This window comes from Trichosurus vulpecula, chromosome 3, assembly GCF_011100635.1.
Source record: "Trichosurus vulpecula isolate mTriVul1 chromosome 3, mTriVul1.pri, whole genome shotgun sequence".
In the NCBI taxonomy this organism is placed as follows: Eukaryota; Metazoa; Chordata; class Mammalia; order Diprotodontia; family Phalangeridae; genus Trichosurus; species Trichosurus vulpecula.
This window is the reverse complement of record NC_050575.1, coordinates 193,811,810-193,834,338: the sequence shown is the minus strand read 5'-3', so window position 1 is coordinate 193,834,338 and position 22,529 is coordinate 193,811,810. Positions and strand designations below refer to the sequence as shown.

At 37.2% G+C, this 22,529-nt stretch overlaps 1 pseudogene; it reads left to right on the top strand.

Annotated features, from left to right (window-relative positions):
• Window positions 1-8,319: 8,319 nt before the first annotated feature.
• On the top strand, window positions 8,320-8,886 carry LOC118843786 (annotated as a pseudogene).
• The last annotated feature ends 13,643 nt before the right edge of the window (window positions 8,887-22,529 follow it).

The following is a 22,529-nucleotide window of genomic DNA, read 5'->3' as shown; positions in this document are numbered from 1 at the left end:
TCTATACTTCCCAAAATTTATAAAAGAAAAGCTGTCCTTTTGCTTGGGGTCTTTGGCATAAATGGATGCAATACATCGACTCGTTTATTGACAGGCAGCATGACCCTGCTAATAAATGCTATCTTTCTCAGACATTTGTCTCAGTTATCCTTTTGTTAAATTTCAATTGTGATACAGGGAAACTACATTATGTTAAAAGATACCATAGACAATGATGTAATATCAGTACGAAGAATATATGCATCCAAAGCTATAGGAAAGAAAAAGGTAAATGATAGGTAGATATAAATAGCAAAGCTATTATAGTGGGAGACTTCAAGCTCCCCTCTGAGAACTAGAAAAATCTAACAAAAAATTAAATAGTAAAGAAATCAAAGGGATGAACAGATTCTTGGATAAGCAAGACACGACAGATATCTGGAAAGATCTGAATGGGAACAAAAACGAATATACTTTTTTCTCACCGGTATACGGCACCTTTTCAAAAATTGACCACACATCAGGGCATAGTTAAATTCAAAAAAAATTAGTGCATCCTTTTCAAATACTAATAAAGGGCCATAAGAACACAGGCTAAAATTAGTCAGAGATTAATTAACCTAATTTAAGGTGTGAGTCAAAGAGCAAGTCATAAAAAAATAAATAATTTTATTAAAGAGAATGATGAAAATGAGATAACATACAAAAACTAATGGGATGCAGTAAAAGCAGTAATAAGAGAAAATTTCATACCTCTAAGTACTTACATCAATAAAAAACAGAAAACATGGATCAATGAATGGGGAAGGAAGCTAAAAAAAAGTAAAGAAAGAATAAATTAAAAATCCCCAACTAATCAACAAATTAGAAATCCTAAAAATTAAAGTTGAGATTAATAAAATTGAATATAAGAAAATGATTGTATTAATAAATAAAAATACTAGTTGGTTTTATGAAATGAAACAATGGAATAGATAAACCATTCATTAATATAATTTTAAAATAGAAGAAAATCAACTATCTACTATCAAAAATGAAAAGGCTGAATATAACACTAATGAAGATGAAATTAAACCAAATATTAGTAGGTACTTTCCCCAATTATATGCCAATATATTTAATAATTTGGATTAAATGGAAGAACATTTACAAAAATACAAACTGCCCAAATTAACAGAAGAAGAAATAGACTAACTAATTAAATCTATTGTAGAAAAAAGAAATTGAACATGCCATAAATAAGCTTCCTAAGAAAAAAAACATCAGGACTAGATGGGTTAAAAAGTGAATTCTACCAAACATTTAAACATCAACTAATTCCAGTATTTATAGGAAAGGAAGGAGTCTTACCAAACTCCTTTTATGAAACAAAAATGGTACTGATACCATATAAAAAACAGTGAAAGAATGTTATATACCAATTTCGCTAATGAAGATTGAAAATATATAACACTCATTCCTATTAAAAAAACACTTGAAAGCATAGGCATAAATGGATTTAACCTTAAAAGGATAATAAGTAATTACCTAAATTCATCAGCAATTTATAGATAATAACTAAGGTAAGCTAGAAGCCTTCCCAATAAGATTAGGAATGAAATAAGGATGCCCATTATCAACCATATTATTCAGTATTACAATACAGATTCTAACAATAATAATAAAAGAAGAAAAAGAAAATGAATGAATCAGAATTAATAATAAAGTAATAAAACAAAAAAAATTAATTGAAACAGTTATTTTTAATGTAATAGCAAGATACAAAATAAACCCACATGAACCATCGATCAATATATCTTACCAATGAAGTACTGCAAGAAGAGATAGTAAGAGATATTTCATTTAAAATAACTATAGACAACATAAATGCCTGGGAATATATGTCCTGAGACAAACTCAGGAACTCTATGAACATAATTATTAAACACTTTTTTATTCAAATGAAGGCAGATTTTAATTATTGGAGAAATATTCATTGGTGATGGGTGGACTAAACCAATATAATAAAAGTGACAATTCTACCTAAACTCATCTACTTATTCAGTGCCAATTCAATTAAATTACCAAAAAATATTTTGTTTAGCTAAAAATATTCATTTGGAAGAACAAAAGGTTAAGAACATTAAAGGAATTAATGAAAACAATATATAAAAGAAGGAGGTCTAGCAGTACCAGATCATTTTCTATATTATGTTAGTAATTATCAAAACTATCTGGTATTGGCTGAGAAATAGAATGGTGGTTCAGTGGAATATAGTAGATATATAACACATATATAATACATGATTATGGTAAATTTGATAAGTGTAAAGATTTAAGCTTTCAGGATAAGAATTTACTGCTTGGTTAAAAAAAAAGAAATGTTGGGAAAACTAGAAAACAGTTTGGCAGAAACTAGGTATAAACCAGTATCTTAGCCCATTTACAAAGATAAGGTCAAAATAGATACATGACGTAGACATAATGGGAGGTATCATAAGTAAGTTAGAAGAACATAGAACATATTGCCTATAAGATATACGAAAAGGAGAACACTTTATGGATAAACAATAGATAGAGAGAATTGTGAGATACAAAAGGGATATTTTAAAAATTAAATTAAAAGAGTGTTTATACAAATAAAACAAAGGTGGCCAAGATTAGAAAGCAGAATATTGGGGGAAAATACAGATATTTTCTTGGATAAAAACCTCATATATCAAATATATAGAGAACTTTGTCAAATTTTTAAGAAGACAAGTCATTCCCAAATGTACAAATGATCAAAGGACATGAACTAGTAGTTTTTGGCAGAAGAAATCAAAGCTTTCTCTCTGTGTGTATGTATATATACATATATATGTAGTTATATGAAAAAATTCTCCAAATCATTATTGAATAAAGAAATGCAAATTAAACCAGCTTTGAGATACCATATCACTCACATCAGATTGGCTAAAATGATAGATGGAAGAAATGGTAAATGTTATAAAGGATATGAAAAAAAATTGGGACATTACTACATTGTTGGTGGAGCTGTGAATTGATCCAACCATTTAAGAGAGCAAGCCAGAATTATGCCCATAGAGTTACAAAACTCTGTATGGCCTTTGACCAAGCAGTATCATAACAATTTTGTTTGAAGAGTAACTGTGAAGGACTAAAATATTATGAGCAATGTGAATATTGAAATAAGATGCAAAGGACCTGTGAAGGAAGATGCTATCCACCTCCGGAGAAAGAAATGATATATGGAGTATGTGTTATATATTTTAAATAGATGAAAATATTATATATATACAACAATACATTTAAAAAATAGGGATTTAGAATATTTTTTCATATTGACAATAGATAGGTTTTATTTTTCTTCTATATTTCTTTATTTAATAATTTTTAGTTAATAATTTAGTTTTCAACATTGATTTCCACAAGAATCTGAATTACAAAATTACTCCCCATTTCTACCCTCCCCCACCTCAAGATGGCATATATTCTGTTTGCCCCTTTTCCCAGTCTGCCCTCCCTTCCGTCACCCCACACACCCCTATCCCCTCTCCCCTTACTTTTTTGAAGGGCAAGATAGATTTCTATACTCCATTGCTTGTGTATCTTATTTCCCATTTGCATGTAAAAACAACTTTTTTTGAGCATTTGTTCTCAGTACTTTGAGTTCCAAATTTTCTACCTTCTTCCCTCCCCACCCACCCTCCTTGAGAAGGCAAGCAATTCAACATAGGCCACACATGTATCATTATGCAAAACACTCCCATAACAGTCACTTTGTGAAAGACTAACTATATTTCCCTCCAGTCCCCCTTTATTCAATTTTATCCCCTTGACCCTGGCCCTTTTCAAAAGTGTTTGCTTTTGTTTACCTTATCCCCCACTCTGCCCTCCCTTCTATCATCCCTTCTTTCTTATCCCTTTCCCCTCTACTTTCCAGTATGATAAGATACCCAATTAGGTGTGTGTGTTATTCCTTCCTTAAGTCAGGTCTGATGAGAACAAGATTCATTCCTTTCCTTTCACCTGCCCCCTCTTCCCTTCCACTAGAACTGCTTTTCCTTGCCACTTTTATGTGAGATAATTTACTCCATTCTATCTCTCCCTTTCTCCCTCTCCCAATATATTTCTCTCTCACCCCTTAATTGTATTTATTTATTTAGATATATCCCTTCATATTCAACTCATCCTGTGACCCCTCTCTATATATACATATATGCATGTATACACACACACACACACACACACACACACACACACACGTATATCATACTCCATTCAACCTTAATACTGATAAAGGTCTCATGAAATTACACACATCATCTTTCCATTTAGGAATGTAAATAAAACAGTTCAACTTTAGTAAGTCCCTTATGATTTCTCTTTCCTGTTTACCTTTTCATGCTTCTCTTGATTGTTGCATTGGAAAGTCAATTTTTCTCTTCAGCTCTGGTCTTTTCCTTTTCACGAATGCTTGAAAGTACTCTATTTTATTGAAAATCCATATTTTGTCCTGGAGTGTTATACTCATTTTGCTGGGATTGGTGATTCTTGGTTTTAATCCTAGCTCCATTGACCTCTGGGATATCATATTCCAAGCCCTGCAATCCCTTAATGTAGAAGCTGCTAGATCATATGTTATCCTGGTTGTGATTCCACAATACTCAAATTGTTTCTTTCTGGCTGCTTGCAAAATTTTCTCCTTGATCTGGGAACTCTGGAATTTGGCGACAATATTCCTAGGAGTTTTTTTTTTTTTTTTGATCTTTTTCAAGAGGTAATAGGTGGATTCTTTCAATTTCAATTTTACCCTCTGGTTCTAGAATATCAGGGCCTTTTTTTCTTGATAATTTCTTGGAAAATGATGTCTAGGCTCTTTTTTTGATCACGGCTTTCAGGTAGACCAATAATTTTTAGTTATCTCTCCTGGATCTATTTTCCAGGTCAGTGGTGTTTCCAATGAGATATTTCACATTGTCTTCCATTTTTTTCATTCTTTTGGTTCTGTTTTATAATTTCTTGATTTCTTATAAAGTCACTAGCTTCCACTTGCTCCATTCTAATTTTTGAGGTAGTATTTTCTTCAGTGGTCTTTTGAACCTCCTTTTCCATTTGATTAATTCTGCCTTTTAAGGCATTCTTCTCCTCATTGACTTTTTGGAGCTCTTTTGCCATTTGTCTATTATTTAAGGTTTTATTTTCTTCAGTAATTTTTGACTTGTTTTCATTATTGTCTTGCACCTCTCTCATTTCTCTTCCCAATTTTTTCTTTTACTTCTCTTACTTGCCTTTCCAAAGCCTTTTTGAGCTCTTCCATGGCCTGAGACTAGTTCATGTTTTTCTTGGAGGCTTTTGATGTGGGCTCTTTGACTTTGTTGACTTCTTCTAGCTGTATGTTTTGATTTTCTTTGTCACCAAAAAAAGATTCAATAGTCTGTCTTTTGCTACCTGTTCATGTTCCCAGCCAACTACTTGACCCTAGAGGTTTTTTTAAATTAGATTTTTTATTTTTAGTGTACAACACTTAGTGTTACATTTTCTTGAGTTTCAAATTTTCTTCACATTAAACTTGTTTACACAATAGTCAAGTTGCAAAGAAGAATTATGACCAATGGAAGGAATCATAAGAGAGAAGAAGCAAAATCCCCAAAAAAGATGAAAAAAAAAAGAGAGTGAATAGTTTGCCTCAATCTGCATTCAGATTCCACAGTTCTTTCTGTGGATATAGCTGCCTTTTTTCCATCATGAGTCCTTTGGAGTTGTCATTGATTCTTGTATTGCTGAGGAGAGTCAAGTTTATCCAAGTTAGTTATCACAGAATCAATATGTCTGTGGTTGTGTATACCATTATCCTGGTTCTGCTCCTCTCACTCAGCATCAGATAATGTAGGTCTTACAAGGTTATTATGAAGTTCGTATCTTCCCCATTTCTTGTAGCACAATAGTATTCCATTACATTCATATAACACAACTTATACCCCTTGAATTCCAATTCTTTGCCACTACAAAAAAGAGCTGCTATAAATATTTTTGTATATACACTTCCCTTTCCCACTTGTGTGATCTCTTTCAAATATAGCCCTAGGAGTGTTATTACTGGGTTAAAGGGTATGCACATTTTTATAGCCCATTGGGCATAGTTCCAAATTGCTCTCCACAATGGCTGGATCTGTTTACAACTCCACCAGCAATGTAACAGCGTTCCAATTTTCCCACATCTTTTCCAACATTTATCATTTTCCTGTTTTGTCATGTTGTCCAACCTGACAGGGCATATGTGGTACCTAAGAGATTTTTTGATTTGCATTTCTCTAATCAATAGTGATTTAGAGCATTTTTTCATATGCCCATAGATATCTTTAATTTCTTCCTCTGAAAACTGCTTGTTCGTTTCTTTTGACCATTTCTCAACTGGGGAATGACTTTTATTCCTATAAATTTGGCTCAACTCCCAGTATATTTTAGATATAATTCCTTTATCAGAGACATTGGTTGTAAAGATTTTCTCCCAGTTTTCTGCCTCCCTCCTAATCTTTGTTGTATTGGTTTTGTTTATACAAAAACTTTTTATTTTGGCATAATCAAAATTATCCATTTTGCATTTTATAATGCTCTCTATTTCTTGTTGGGTCATGAATTCTTCCCTTTCCCATAAACCTGACAGGTAAACTATTCCTTGCTCTCTCAAACTGCCTGTAGTATCAGTCTTTATTCCTAAATCATGTACCCATTTTGACTTTATTTTGGTATATTGTGTAAGATATGGGTCTATGCCCAGTTTCTGGCCTACGATTTTCCAATTTCCCAGCTGTTTTTTGTGAAATAGTAAATTCTTAACCTAGAAGATGGATTCTTTGTGTTTATCAAAGACTGACTGCTGTAGTCAGTAACTTCTGCATCTTGTCTCCCTAACCTATTTTGCTGATCTACCACTCTGTTTCTTAGCCAATACCAGGTAGTTTTGAGGACTCCTTCTTTATAGTACAATTTGATATCTGGTATGCCTAGGCCACCTTCCCTAGCATTTCTTTCATTGATTCCCTTGATATTCTAGACTTTTTTGTTCTTCCAGACGAATTTTGTTATAATTTTGTCCAGCTCAGTAAAATAATTTTTTGGTAGTTCGATTTAGGTTGATGCTATATATAATTTTAGGTAGGACTCCATTTATCCCTATGCTTTCTAGTGTTTTTTAATAGGAATAGGTGTTGAATTTTGCCAAAAGGTTTTTCTGCATCTATTGAGACAATCATATGATTTCTGCTGGTTTGGTCATTGATACGATCAATTATGCTGATAGTTTTCCTAATATTGAACCAGCCTTGAATTCCTGGAATAAATTCTACCTGGTCTTAGTGGATTATTCTCATGGTAAGTTGCTGTAATCTTTTTGCTAATACTTTTGTTTCTTTATTTTTAGTTTACAACACACGGTTCTACATAATTTTGAGTTCCAGATTTTCTCCCCTGCCTCCCACCTACCTCCCCAAGATGGCATGGAATCACATATAACTACCATGTATAACTTCGCATTGAATTAATTTATACACTAGTCAAGTTGTGGAGAAGAATTATGATCAATGTAATGAATCACAAGAAAGAAGAAACAGAACCAAAAAAACCCCAAAAACAAAAACAAAAGAGAAGAAAAAAGGCGAGCATATAGTATGCCTCAATCTGCATTCAAGCTTCATAGTTCTTTCTCTGGGTGTAGATAGCATTCTCTATTGTGAGTCCCTTAGAGTTTTCCTTGCACCCTGTGTTGCTGAGAAGAGTGAAGTCTGTCAGGGTTGGTCCTCACGGAATCCATATATCTGTGGTTGTGTACAATGTTCTCCTGGCTCTGCTCTGCTCACTCAGCATTATGTCGTGCAGGTTTTTCCAGGTTGCTATGAAGTCTGTATCATCCCCATTTCTTATGGCACAATAGTATTCCATTACCTTCATATACCACAGCTTGTTCAGCCATTCCCCAATTGATGGGCATCCCTTTGATTTCCAATTCTTGGCTACCACAAAAATAGCTACTATAAATATCTTTGTACATGTGGGTCCCTTCCCCTCTTGTGTGATTTCTTTGGGATACAACCCTAGAAGTGGTATTGCTGGGTCAAAGGGTATGAACATTGCTATGGATCTTTGGGCGTAGTTCCAAATTGCTCTCCAAAATGGCTGGATCATCTCACAACTCCACCAGCAATGTAACAATATTCTAATTTTCCCACATCCTCTCCAGCATTTATCATACTCCTGCTTTGTTATTTTAGCCAATCTGACAGGAGAGATGTGGTATCTAAGAGTTGTTTTGATTTGCTTTTTTTTCCTGGTTGGGCCGGTGTTTGGTAGGGCGTGAGCATGGGAGTCGACATCCATCACAACAAGGACCGCAAAGTCCGGTGCAAGGAGCCTAAGAGCCAGGACATCTACCTGCGGCTGCTAGTGAAGCTCTAACGGTTCCTGGCCCGAAGAACCAACTTGACTTTCAACAAGGTTGTCCTGAAAAGGCTGTTCATGAGTCGGACCAACCGGCCCCCCTTGTCCCTGTCCCGCATGATCAGGAAAATGAAGCTGCCTGGCCGGGAAAATAAGACAGCCGTGGTTGTTGGGACTGTGACAGATGATGTCAGGATCCAGGATGTTCCCAAGCTGAAGGTCTGTGCCCTTCGTGTTACCAGCAATGACCACAATCGCATCCTCAAAGCTGGTGGGAAGATCCTCACCTTTGACCAGCTGGCCATGAGCTCACCCAAGGGCCGGGGCACTGTCCTGCTGTCTGGTCCCCGAAAGGGCCCAGAGATATACAGGCATTTTGGGAAGGCACCAGGCACTCCCCACAGCCACACCAAACCATATGTCCGATCCAAGGGCCGAAAGTTCGAGCGTGCCAGGGGCTGCCGTGCCAGCCGAGGCTACAAAAACTAATTCCCTTTCTCCTTGTTATATTAAAGATTTTGGACAACAACAACAAAAAACAAACAAACAAAAACAAAACAAAAAAAAAAACAAAAAAAAAAAAGAAAGAAATGCGGCCTTTATCAGAGATACTAGTTGCAAAGATTTTCTCCCAATTTTCTGCTTCCATCCTAATTTTTGTTGCATTGGCTTTTTATTGTAGAAAAACATTTCAATTTAACATAATTAAAATTATCCATTTTGCATTTTGTAATGCTCTCTGTCTCTTGTTGGGTCATGAATTCTTTACTTTTCCATAAATCTGATAAGTAAACTATTCCTTGCTCTCCCAAATTACTTACAGTATCAGCTTTTACTCCTAAATCATGAACCCATTTTGACTTTATTCTGGTATATGGTGTAAGATATTGGTCTATGAAGATGGCGGCTGGTAAGCACGGACTAGAGTGAGCTCCGTACCCGAGTCCCTCCAAAAACCTATAAAAATGGCTCTGAACCAATTCTAGAACGGCAGAACCCACAGAACAGCAGAGGGAAGCAGGGCTCCAGCCCAGGACAGCCCGGATGGTCTCTGGGTGAGCTCTATTCCACACGGAGCTGGGAGCTGGGAGCTGGGAGCTGGGAACGGAGTGGAGCAGAGCCCAGCCTGAGCGGTGTGGACGATCCAGAGCAGAAGCCGGGCGGAGGGGGCCCTAGCGCCCTGAATACGTGAGCAGTTACCAGACCCCTCGACCCACAAACACCAAAGACTGCGGAGAAGGTTAGTGGGAAAAGCTGCGGGAGTGGAAGGAGTTCGCGGTTCTGCTTCCAGCCCCGGGGGCAGCGGAGGTGGGGCAGCTACAGCTGTTGTTACTTCCGGCTCCAGGCCCACCTGGTGGGGGGAATTAAGTGGCGGATCACAGCAGGGGTGCACAGCCTGCCAAAGATCTGAGCCCAGTCTGGACTGGGGGTCCTTGGGGAAGGAGGAGTGCGGCTCTGACAGAGCTGGCACCTCCCCCCCAAACGTAGAACATAGAACTCTGTAATCTACAAGCAGTCATACCCCACTGAAAAACTCAAGGGTCAAGTTAGTTGGTTGGGAATATGGCCAGGACGCAAAAACGCGCCCAGATTCAGTCTCAGACTTTGGATTCTTTCTTTGGTGACAAAGAAGACCAAAACATACAGCCTAAAGAAGACAGCAAGTCATAGAGCCTACAACCAAAGCCTCCAAGAAAAACATGAACTGGCCCCAGACCATAGAAGAACTCAAAAAGGATTTGGAAAAGCAAGTTAGAGAAGTAGAGGAAAAATTGGGAAGAGAAATAAGAAGGATGCGAGAAAACCATGAAAAACAAGTCAATGACTTGCTAAAGGAGACCCAAAAAATACTGAAAAATACACTGAAGAAAACAACACCTTAAAAAATAGACTAACTCAAATGGCAAAAGAGCTCCAAAAAGCCAATGAGGAGAAGAATTCCTTGAAAGGCAGAATTAGCCAAATGGAAAAGGAGGTCCAAAAGACCACTGAAGAAAATACTACTTTAAAAATTAGATTGGAGCAAGTGGAAGCTAGTGACTTTATGAGAAATCAGGATATTATAAAACAGAACCAGAGGAATGAAAAAATGGAAGACAATGTGAAATATCTCCTTGGAAAAACCACTGACCTGGAAAATAGATCCAGGAGAGATAATTTAAAAATTATTGGACTACCTGAAAGCCATGATCAAAAAAAGAGCCTAGATACCATCTTTCAGGAAATTATCAAGGAGAACTGCCCTGATATTCTAGAGCCACAGGGCAAAATAGAAATTGAAAGAATCCATCGATCGCCTCCTCAAATAGATCCCAAAAAGAAATCTCCTAGGAATATTGTTGCCAAATTCCAGAGCTCCCAGATCAAGGAGAAAATACTGCAAGCAGCCAGAAAGAAACAATTTGAATATTGTGGAAACCCAATCAGAATAACCTAAGATCTGGCAGCTTCTACATTAAGAGATCGAAGGGCTTGGAATGCGATATTCCGGAGGTCAATGGAGCTAGGATTAAAACCTAGAATCACCTACCCAGCAAAACTGAGTATCATGTTCCAAGGCAAAATATGGACTTTCAATAAAATGGAGGACTTTCAAGCTTTCTCAGTGAAAAGACCAGAACTGAATAGAAAATTTGACTTTCAAACACAAGAATCAAGAGAAGCATGAAAAGGTAATCAAGAAACGGAAATTGCAAGAGACTTACTAAAGTTGAACTGTTTTGTTTACATTCCTACATGGAAAGATGATGAGTATGATTCATGAGACCTCAGTATTAGGGTAGTTGAAGGGAATATGCATATATATATATGCATATATATATATGTTTATGTATATATATATAAGTGAATGTGTATGTATGCATGTATCTATGTGTATATGTATGTATGTGTATGTATGTGTATATATATATATATGTAAAAGAAAGAGAGCAGACACAGGGTGAGTTGAGGATGAAGGGAAGATAGCTAAAAGAAATAAAATGAAATTAAGGGATGAGAGAGTAACTTACTGAGAGAGGGAGATAGGGAGAGATAGAATGGGGTGGATTATCTCCCATAAAGGTGGCAAGAGGAAGCAGTTCTAGGAGAGGAGGGGAGTGGGCAGGTGAGGGGGGAATGAGTGAACCTTGCTCTCATCAGATTTGGCCTGAGGGGGAATACCATACATACTCAGTTGGGTATCTTACCCCACAGGAAAAAAGAGGGAGGAAGATAAAAAAAAAAAAAATAAATGGCAGGGGGATGATGGAGTGGAGGGCAGATGGGGGTGGAGGTAATCAAAACAAACACTTTGGAAAGGGGACAGGGTCAAGGAAGAAAATTCAATAAAGCGGGATGGGTTGGGAAGGAGCAAAATGTAGTTAGCCTTTCACAACATGAATAGTGTGGAAGGGTTATACATAATAATACATGTGTGGCCTAGGTTGAATTGCTCAACTTCTTAGGGAGGGTGGGTGGGAAGGGAAGAGGGAAGGGAATTTGGAACTCAAAGTTTTAAAATCAGATGTTCAAAAACAAAAAAAGTTTTGTATGCAACTAAAAAAAAAGATACACAGGCAATGGGGCGTAGAAATTTATCTTGCCCTACAAGAAAGGAAGGGAAAAGGGGATGAGAGGGGAGGGGGGTGATAGAGGGGAGGGCTGACTGGGGAACAGGGCAACCAGAATATACGCCATCTTGGAGTGGGGGGGGAGGGCAGAAATGGGGAGAAAATTTGTAATTCAAACTGTTGTGAAAATCAATGCTGAAAACCAAATATGTTAAATAAATAAATTGCATTAAAAAAAAAAGAAAAAAAATAAAAAAAAAAAGATATTGGTCTATGCCCAGTTTCTGCCCTACCATTTTCCAATTTTCCCAACAGTTTTTGTGAAATAGTGAATTCTTAGCCCAGAAGCTGGCCTCTTTGGGTTTATCAAAGAGTAGATTGCCATAGTCTTTGACTTCTCCATCTTGTGTACCTATTCTATTCCACTGATCCACACCCCTGTTTCTTAGCCAGTACCAGGTAGTTTTGATGACTGCTGCTCTATAGTACAGTTTAATATCTGGTATGGCTAGCCCACCTTCTCTAGCATGTCTTTTCATTAATACCCTAGATATTCTAGACCTCTTGTTTTTCCAGATGAATTTTGTTATAATTTTGTCCAGCTCAGTAAAATATTTTTTGATAGTTCGATTGGTATGGCACTGAATAGATAGATTAATTTAGGTAAAATTCTCATTTTTATTATATTAGCTCAGCCTAACCATGAGCAACCGATATTTTTCCATTTATTTAGATCTGACATTATTTGCATAAAAAGTGTTTCATAGTTATGTTCGTATAGGCCCTGGGTTTGTCTTGCCAAATAGACTCCCAAATATTTTATAGTGTCTACAGTAACTTTGAATGGAATTTCTCTTTCTATCTCTTGCTGTTGGGCTTTGTTAGTAATATATAGGAACACTGAGGATTCATGTGAGTTTATTTTATATCCTGCAACTTTGCTAATGTTGTTTATTATTTCAAGTAGTTTTTTACTTGAATCTCTCAGATTCTCTATGTAAATCATCATATCATCTGCAAAAAGTGATTATTTAGTTTCTTCTTTGCTTATTCTAATTCCTTCAATTTCTTTTTTCTTCTCTTAATGCTAAAGCTAACGTTTCTAGTACCAAATTGAATAATAGGGGTGATAACGGACATCTTTGTTTGACCCCTGATCTTATTGGGAATGCATCTAGCTTATCCCCATTACATATAAAGCTTGATGATGCTTTTAGGTTGATGCTATATATAATTTTAGGTAAGACTCCATTTATTCCTATGTTTTCTAGTGTTTTTTAATAGGAATAGGTGTTGAATTTTGTCAAAAGATTTTCCTGCATCTATTGAGAAAATCATATGATTTCTGCTGGTTTAGTTATTGATATGATCAATTATGCTGATAGTTTTCCTAATATTGAACCAGCCTTGAATTCCTGGAATAAATCCTACCTGGTCTTAGTGGATTTTTCTCATTATAAGTTGCTGTAATCTTTTTGCTAATACTTTATTTAAAATTTTTGCATCAATATTCATTAGGGAAATTGGTTTATAATTTCTTTTTCTGTTTTGACTCTTCCTGGTTTAGGTATTGGTACCATATTTTGTCATTAAAAGAATTTGGTAGGACTCCTTCTTCACCTATGTCACCAAATAGTCTATAAAGTATGGGAATTAATTGTTTTTTAAGTGTTTGCTAGAATACACATGTAAAACCATCTGGCCCTGGAAATTATTTTCCTAGAGAGTTCATTGATAGCTTGCTCAATTTCTTTTTCTGAGATGGGGTTATTTAGGTAATTTAGTTCCTCTTCTGTTAACCTGGGCAATTTGTACTTTTGTACATATTCCTGCATTTCCCTGAGGTTATCAAATTAATGGGCATACAGTTGGGCAAAATACATCCTAATTATTACTTTAATTTCCTCTTCAGTGGAGGTGAATTCATCCTTTTCATTTTTGATAGTGGTAATTTGGTTTACTTTTCTTTTTTTAATTAAATTGACCAAAGGTTTATCAATTTTATTTTTTTTCATAAAACCAGCTCTTAGTTTTATTTATTAGTTCAATAGTTTTCTTGATTTCAATTTTATTAATCTCTCCTTTGATTTTCAATATTTCTAATTTGGCATCTAATTGGGGATTTTCAACTTGTTTTTTTTTCTAGTTTTTTTTTCAGTTGTATGCCCATTTCATTGATCTCCTTTTCCTCTATTTTATCCATGTAAGCATTTAGAGATATAAAACTTCTCCTAAGAACTGCTTTTCCTGCATCCCATAAGTTTTGGTATGTTGTCTCATTACTGTCATTCTCTTGAATGAAGTTATTAATTGTTTCTATGATTTGTTCTTTGGCCCACTCATTCTTTAGGTTTAGATTATTTATTTTCCAATTAATTTTTAGTTTATCTTTCCATGGTCCTTTATTACAAATATTTTTATTGCATTATGATCCGATAAGGATTCATTGGCTATTTCAGCCTTTCTGCACTGGATTGTGAGGTTTTTCTGCCCTAGTACATGGTCAATTTTTGAGCATATGCCATGCACCACTGAGAAAAAAATAGTATATTCCTTTTTAACTCCATTCACTTTTCTCCAGTTTTCTCGTATCTGCCTTTTCTAAAATTCTATTCACCTCCTTAACTTCTGTCTTGTTTATTTTGAGGTTAGCTTTATCAAGGTCAGAGAGGAGGTCGAGGTCCCCCACCAGTATGGTTGTGTGGTCTATTTCTTCCTGTAACTCCTTTAACTTCTCCTCTAAGTATTTGCATGCTATACCACTTGGTACATATATGTTAAATAATGATATTGCTTCATTGTCTATGGTGCCTTTTAGTAGGATATAGTGTCCTTTCTTCCCTCTTTTAATTAGATCTATCTTTGCTTTTGCTTTTCCTGAGATTAGGATTACTACTCCTGCTTTTTTTTTACTTTAGTTGAAGTGCAATATATTCTACTCCATCCTTTTACTTTTACCATGTTTATATCCCCCCTTTTCAAATGTGTTTCTTGTAAACAACATATTGTATTGTTATGGTTTTTAATTCATTCTCCTATCCACCTCCTTTTTATGGGAGAGTTCATACTATTCACATTTACAGTTACAATTTCAAGCTGTGTCTTTTTCTCCATCCTGTTCCCCCTGACACATTTATGCTTTTATTTCTACCTCGCCCCTTCTGCTCCTCAAAAGAGTTTGCTTTTGACCACCACCTTCCTCAATTTACCCTCCCTCTTGATTTCCCTCCCTTATCTTAACCTTTTCCCCTTGCTACTTCTTCACTCCCTTCTGACCACCCTCCCCTTTCCTTTCACATTTCCCTGCCTACTGCTTGTAGGACAAGTTTGTTTTCTATACTTTTCAGAGTATGTTATTCTCTTCTTGAACCAAATCCAATGAGAGTAAAGCTCATATACTACTCTTCTCCCTCCCATCTTTCCCTCTACTATAATGTGTTTTTGTGCCTCTTCATTTGATGTAATTTACCCTTTTCTATTAGCTCCTTACCTCTGTTCCCGAACCCTCCCTTTACATCTATTAATTATGATTTTTTATCATTATATCACTTATTTTATACTGTCTATGTGTATCCCTTTCAGTTGTCATAATTACTACTATTCTCAAGATTCACACACACACACACACACATACACACATACACAAATATAACAATATAACCCTATATAAGGATGTAAACAATTTGCCTTTATTGATTAATAATGTTTGTGGGTGTTTCCCCCATTTGCCTTTTTATGTCTCTCTTGCATTTTGTATTTGAAGATCAAATTTTCCGTTGAGCACTGGTCTTTTCATCATGGAGGTCTGGCATTCCCTTATTTCGTTGAATATCCATCTGCTTGTCTGAAAAATTATGCTCAATTTTGCTGTATAGTTGATCCTTGATGGTAGTCCAAGCTCCTTTGCCCTTTGGAATATCATATTCCAATTTCTCCTGTCATTTAATGTAGAAGCTGAAAGATCTTTTGTGATCCTGACTGTAGTTCCATGATATTTGAATTGTTTCTTTTTGGCTGCTTGCAGTATTTTCTCCTTGACTTTATAATTCTGAAATTTGGCTGTAATATTTCTTGTAATTTTCAATTTGGGATCTCTTTCAGGGGGTGATCAGTAGATTCTTTCATTGATTATTTTCCCCTCTGGTTCTAGGACCTCTGGGCAGTTATCTTTGATAACTGGCTCTTTTTTCATCATGGCTTTCTAGTAGACCAATAATTCTTAAATTGTCTCTCCTGGATCTATTTTCCATGTTAGTTGTTTTTACAATCTGATATTTTATGTTTTAATGTATTTTTTCATTCTTTACATTTTGTTTGACTACTTCTTGATGCCTCATAGAATCATTACCTTCCACTTGCTCAATTCTAATTTTTAATGAGTTGCTGTCTTCATTTTTCTTTTGAGTTTCCTTTTCCAATTGGATGGTTTTACCTTTCAGGGTATCATTTTCTCTATTTAGATTCTGAATCTCAGCCATTTCACCAATTTTACTTTTTGATGATTTGATTTCATCAGTGTTTTTCTTTTTCCATTTCTTCTTTTATCTCCTCAGTTTGATTTTTAAAATCCTCCTTTAGCTCTTCCAGGAATGCTTTTTGTGCTTGAGACTAGTTCATATTCCCTTTTGTGGTATCAGATGTGGGTATAGTGTCCATGCTGTCCTCTTCTGAATTGGTATTTTGTTCTTCCCTGTCTCTATAAAAAGAATCAATGGTCCTTGGTTTTTCATGTTCTTCTTCATGCTGATTAGCTTTTCCCTGGCTTTACAGTGGATTTTTGCTTTTGGGGCTCAGGGCTCTCTGTCCCAGCATTCTTTTTCTGGGAATTGTGAGCCTAGTTACTGGCTTTGTGCATTATGGCCTTCACTTTTCTGAGGTGTGGGGGAGGGGTTGTCTGGCTATCGGAAGTTTCCTCCTCTCCTGGGGGTGCTCTCCAGCACCAGTGGTCTCAGCTGTTGTCTGTGCTGGTGTCTGCCACTTCCCCTGGCTGTGCAAAGGCACCTGGTGTTGACCCTTGCTGGCTCCCCCTGCTGGGACTCAGGAATTCCCACTGTTTGGCTACTGAAGCCCCACTTCTGCCTCCTCTATTCCAGCATTTTTCCTGAGGAATTCTCTGGGCTAGTGAGGGGCGGAGAGATGTGAGCCCTTTACCTGGCCATTATGTCTACTGAAGTTTAAGATGGTGGGTTTCAAACTTTTGGCCTCAGGAGTAGATGTCTCACAGTCACAGGCACTGTGCTGCTGCCTCCTATCACTTTGAGAGACTCCCATGCTGTGTTGGGACACCTGAGGATCTCCACTTGTTCTAGGCATCCAGCTTTCTCCCAACCTGGATCCCTGGCTGGATTCCACAGCTGCAACTCTTGAGGTTTTTGTCAGGGTATGACTGCCTTCAGAATGACGAGTGTTTTGTCCCAAGCTTCAGGGGCACTGAGTTGCTGTTTTCAGAGCACTTCTACATGGCAAGCTCTGCCACACCAGTGTTCCTCCTCCCCCAAGAACTGCCAACTAGGACTGTGACCCAGATCCAAGCAGGTCAAAACAACAGAACCCTACCTCCCACTCCAATTCTTGGCTTAATTCCTCCCATGGGGTGGGTCTGGGTCTGGGGAAGCAATTGCAGCTGGAGCTCTGGAAGCAGTTGCAGGAGCTTCCTGCTGCTGCAGCTGCCCCACCACACCACCTCCACTGCCCCCTGGGCTGGCGCCAATCACACTCTCCTCTCACCAGATCCAGCAGTTTTCCCACTGACCTGCTAAGTTGTCTTTGGCTTTGGGGGTTAAGAAGTCTGGTATGTGCCACAGCTCAATGACTCATGGCCCTATGGCCAGCTCTGCCCGATCTCCTCAGTGCCTGGTCTGTCCTGGTGTGGCCCATGCTGGGCTGTGCTCTGCCAATAGACACTTCTCAGTGACCATCCAGGCTGTCCTGGTCTGGAGACCTGCTTCCCTCTGTTATTTCATGGGCTCTGTAGCTCTTGAATTTGTTCAGAGACATTTTTTGCAGGTGTTTGGAGGGATTTTTGGGGAGAGCTTAAGCGAGTCCCTGTTTTCCTGTGACCATCTTGGCTCCACCCCCTGCAGTTTTTCTTTTTATCGCTTTTAATTAGGACAATTTTTACTTTTCCTCCTCATCAAGATTGCTTCCCTTGCCTTTTTTTAGTTTAGCTGAAGCATATTAGATTCTAGTCCATCCCTTTATTTTAATTCTGTGTATGTCTTTCTGTTTCAAATGTGTCTCTTGTAAACAACATATTTTTGCTTTCTTGTTTTTAATGCATTCTGCTATCTGCTTTTATAGGTGATCTCATCCTATTCATATTCATGATTATGATTACTAACTGTTTATTCTGTTTATCTTTCTTTCTCTCTTTTTGTCCTGTCCCTCCTCAAAAGTCTATTTTGCTTCTAATTACTACATTCCTTACTCCACCCTCCCTTTTAACATCCCCCCTTTTTCTTAGCCCCTTCCCTTCCTATTTCCCTATGCAGTAAGTTACATTTCTATACACAATTGGATGTGAGTGTGTGTGTGTGTGTGTGTGTGTATTCTTTCTTTGAAACAAAGGTAATGAGACAGAAGCTCAAATATTGCCCAACACCTCTGCCCATTTTCCCTTTCACTATTAATGCTCTTCTTCTCATTGCTCTCCCTTAGAACTGCAACCAGAGCATGTGCTCCTTTGTGATCAGCCACCAGTGCTTCTCTCTGCCCTGGAAGTGTCACCCAGAACTGAATATGGAAAATAGAGTTGTCATTCAGTGCCAAAGTATCCAGTGCCAGCAAAGAGTCTCTTGTAATCTCTTTCTGACTAGTTTTCTGACCCAGCCCCCCACCACTTTACTATTGCTGGGCTGGGAGCCCTCCAATCTGCTGCTTTCTATGGCCATCATTGCTCCTTTTGCTGACCTCCTCAATTTTGTTATGGAAGAAAAAATGTATTATCCTAAACTTGATGGCTCTGCCTCTCCCAAATTTGATTATTTTAAAGTTGTTTGGAGAGTAATGTTAAGAGTTCAGCTTGGTTGCCTATAATTCACCACCTTGGTTCAAGAGGTAATTTTAAATAGGAAAAAAATACATTTACTTATATGACAAAGAAAAGTAAAGCTCAGTAATTTCTTATGAAGGAATCATGGTAAACTTTTCTCTGATAACCTTCCAATGTCAAACTGAAAACAGATTTTTAAATAACAAAAACAAATACCATTTCTTCATTTTGAGAAATTAAACATGAATTGTTTTGGCCATTGATCAAAACATATACATTAAAAAGTAATTTAATCACGGGTCATATTGAGTGAATGTATGCAAAATGGCAGAGAGAGAGGTCAGCATTTTTGATAAGCTATCCCAACCCCTCTCCTTGCCCATGCAACAATTTTAAAAATCCCCTAAATCAAATTCTGAGAAAAAAAGCCAAGAAAAAAATCAAAGTGGGTCATTTTTTTCTAGTCCATGGTAGATTAGGAAGATAGTGATCTGTGGTCAATGGGTTGAGAGCTGGATCTGGCAAAGCAGAAGTAGCAATGAGATTTAATGTCACCCAACACTTAGGAATTGTAAGGTTATTGAACACCTAGTCAGAAAGAGATCCCAGGGGGATCCCTGTCCAAGCTTTGGACAGAGAGTCAGGTGCCATTTGACATTCTATTACCCACTACTCAGTTCTAGGTCACAGTTCCTATGTAGAGAAGAGTGCTTACAGTCATGAGGGAGCAAGGGTCCAGACCACAGACTATGAGGGCAGTGAGGAGAATTCTCCCTGGATCATACCACTTTGGAAGCACTAAAAACTTATGAGCACCCACTGAGTCACAAACTCAGCAGAACATAAAAGGACATAAAAGATGTCTGGTGAGCCTGACATAATGCCCTAGCCCCAGAGGTAAGCAGAGTCCACTTTCTAACATAAATTCCAAAGTCTAGAAATAGGGTGGAAAATTGAGAAAAGAACTATGATAGAACCTGACCATGAAAGTTGCTATGGTGATGAGAAAGCTCAAGATACTAACTCAGAAGAAAACAATGAGCTGAAAGGACCTACAAGCAAAGGATCAAAGAAAAATGCAAAGTGGACAGAAGTCCAAAAAGGATTCCTAGAAAAGCTAAAGAGAGATATAAAAAAGCAATAAATAAATAAATAAATAAATAAAATAAGATCACTAGAGGAAAATTGAGAACAGATATGAAAATAATCTGAGAAAATTGTGAAAAAAGAAGAACAGCTTGGTAAAAGAAGCACAAACTATACGAAAGGAAATAACTCCTTTAAAATCACAACTGGCCAAAGGGTAAAAGAGGTACACAGATAGTGAAGAAAATAACTCCTTAAAAATTACAAACTTATCAAATGGAATCTAATAACTCCACTAGCCATCAAGAAACAACAAAGCAAAATCAACAGACTGAAAAAAGAAAAATATCTGAAATATATCAAGGGAAAACAATTGATCTGGAAAATACATCAAGGAGCAATAATTTAAGAATAACTGGTTACATTTATGTGGAGTCTAAATATTTACAAAAGGCTTTGAAGACATGTTTTAATTTGATTCTTACAACAACTCCATGAAGCAGCTGGTGAGAATACTACTTTTCATCCTTAATAAATGAAGACAAGGAGAAGCAACGAATTAAAGATCAAGATAACGCAGTGCATTAGTGGTAGAGATAGGTATGGAGCATAGGTCTCTTGCTCCATAAGCTAATGCCCTTTGAACTAAACCATGATAAACAAGCCCATTGACAAGAAAAACCCAAATGGGATTAACAAAGAACTGAACAGAACTGAAATGATTAAATAACAAAAACAAAGTTTGATGATTGTCCCATGCACATGCTGGTCTTTTTCTTTCTGTTCTGTTCTGTTCTCTTCTCATCTCATAGAGCACTGTGTCTATAATCTAGAAGACACGAGTACAAATCCTGTCTCACACACTTACTGGATATGTAACTATGGGCACGAAGTAAATTTCTCTCAGCCTTGGTTTTCTTATCTGTAGAAGTAGTAGATTGACCTAATGGTCTCAGAGGTCTGTCCTACCTCTAAATGTGTGGTCCTGTGATTTCTTCTGTCTATCCCTTACCATCAGAGAGAAAGAGAATAGTCTTAGCCAATAGCTACAGCCTCACTGGCACAGCCTGCATGCAAATAACACTGGGCTGTCATGCTAACTTTGAGGTACTTGTAATTATGGCCTCCAGGTAGGAACAAAGGGAAAGCAGCTCTATGGATGCCAGAATTCAGAGCCATCAGCTCCTTTTTTCTCTATCCTGGGCCATGACCTCATTGATGATGTGTACCCTTCATAAAGTAATAACTCACATTTATATAGGCCTTTATGGTTTACAAATCACTTTCCTCACAACAATCCTGGAAGGTAGGTCAGAGGCTTATTACAGCTCCTACGATTTAAAGCTGGAAAAGACCTTAAAGATCACTTGTAGATGAGGACACTCAGTCCTAGAGAAAGGCTTGTTCAAAGTCACTCAGCTTAATTCAGACTTGAATCTAAGTTTTTTCTATTGAAAAACAGTGCTCATTCTACTTACTCTACATGCTGGAGTGACCAAGTAGAGTAATGGTCAGAGTATCTGAGAGAGGCATAAGTAAGAATCCTGCCTCAAACACTTATGAGCTGTGTGATCCTGGCCAATATACTGAGCCTTTCTCAGCCTCACTCTTTTCATATGAAGGAGATAATAATAGCATCTAGCTCACAAGAATCTCATGAGGATCAAACTTCTGTAAATTACTTTGTGATCTTTAAAGCACTATATCAATGTTAGCTATTGTTATTACGGGTGCCATCTAGTAGGAAGCAAAGCAAAATGGAAAGAGATGAGATGAAGAGTAAGAAGTCCTAGATTTAACTTGACCTCTGCTATTTGGTACCCGAAGGACCTGACCAAGTCACTTTGTTGCTTTAGGCCAAGGATTCTTCTTCAGTATAATGATAAAGCTGAGATGAAATCTAGTGACCTTTTCATCTTTGGTCCTATGGCATATATCCAATTAGCAGAAGGAGGAAAAGGGAAGATATGCAATTCCCTAATGTATTGATCAAGCTGGTAAAACCTTTCAGATCCTGTCAGTATAAGGCCAAAGATGCTTGGAGTTGACTGGGCACTGCTGTGAATTGGGGCCTGGGAAGTCACATGTGACCATACCCAGCAATGGAGTGGAAACAGTTAGGAACAGAAGTGGGGATTTGTATGGGGAAACCAAAGTGATGTGCTCAACTTGAGGACATAAGGCGTTAGTTATTTAAAATGAGTCATCCAAAATACAAGCCATGCAGTGAACAGTCAGAGTCTGAAGGGATTTCAGACCCAGTAATGAGGTTCACACATTACTCTCATGCAGACTAGATCAATCAATCAATCCAAATGCATATATGAAGTACCTATGCCATGCCAGGTACTGTGCTAGGGACTAGGGCTACAAGGACTAAACTTGAACAGTCACTGCCCTCAGAAAGCTTACATTCTATCAAAGGAGAAAACATGTACAAATGTAAATGTTTATTTGTATTCGTATATTCATGTTCATATATGTATATACATGTGTATGCGTAT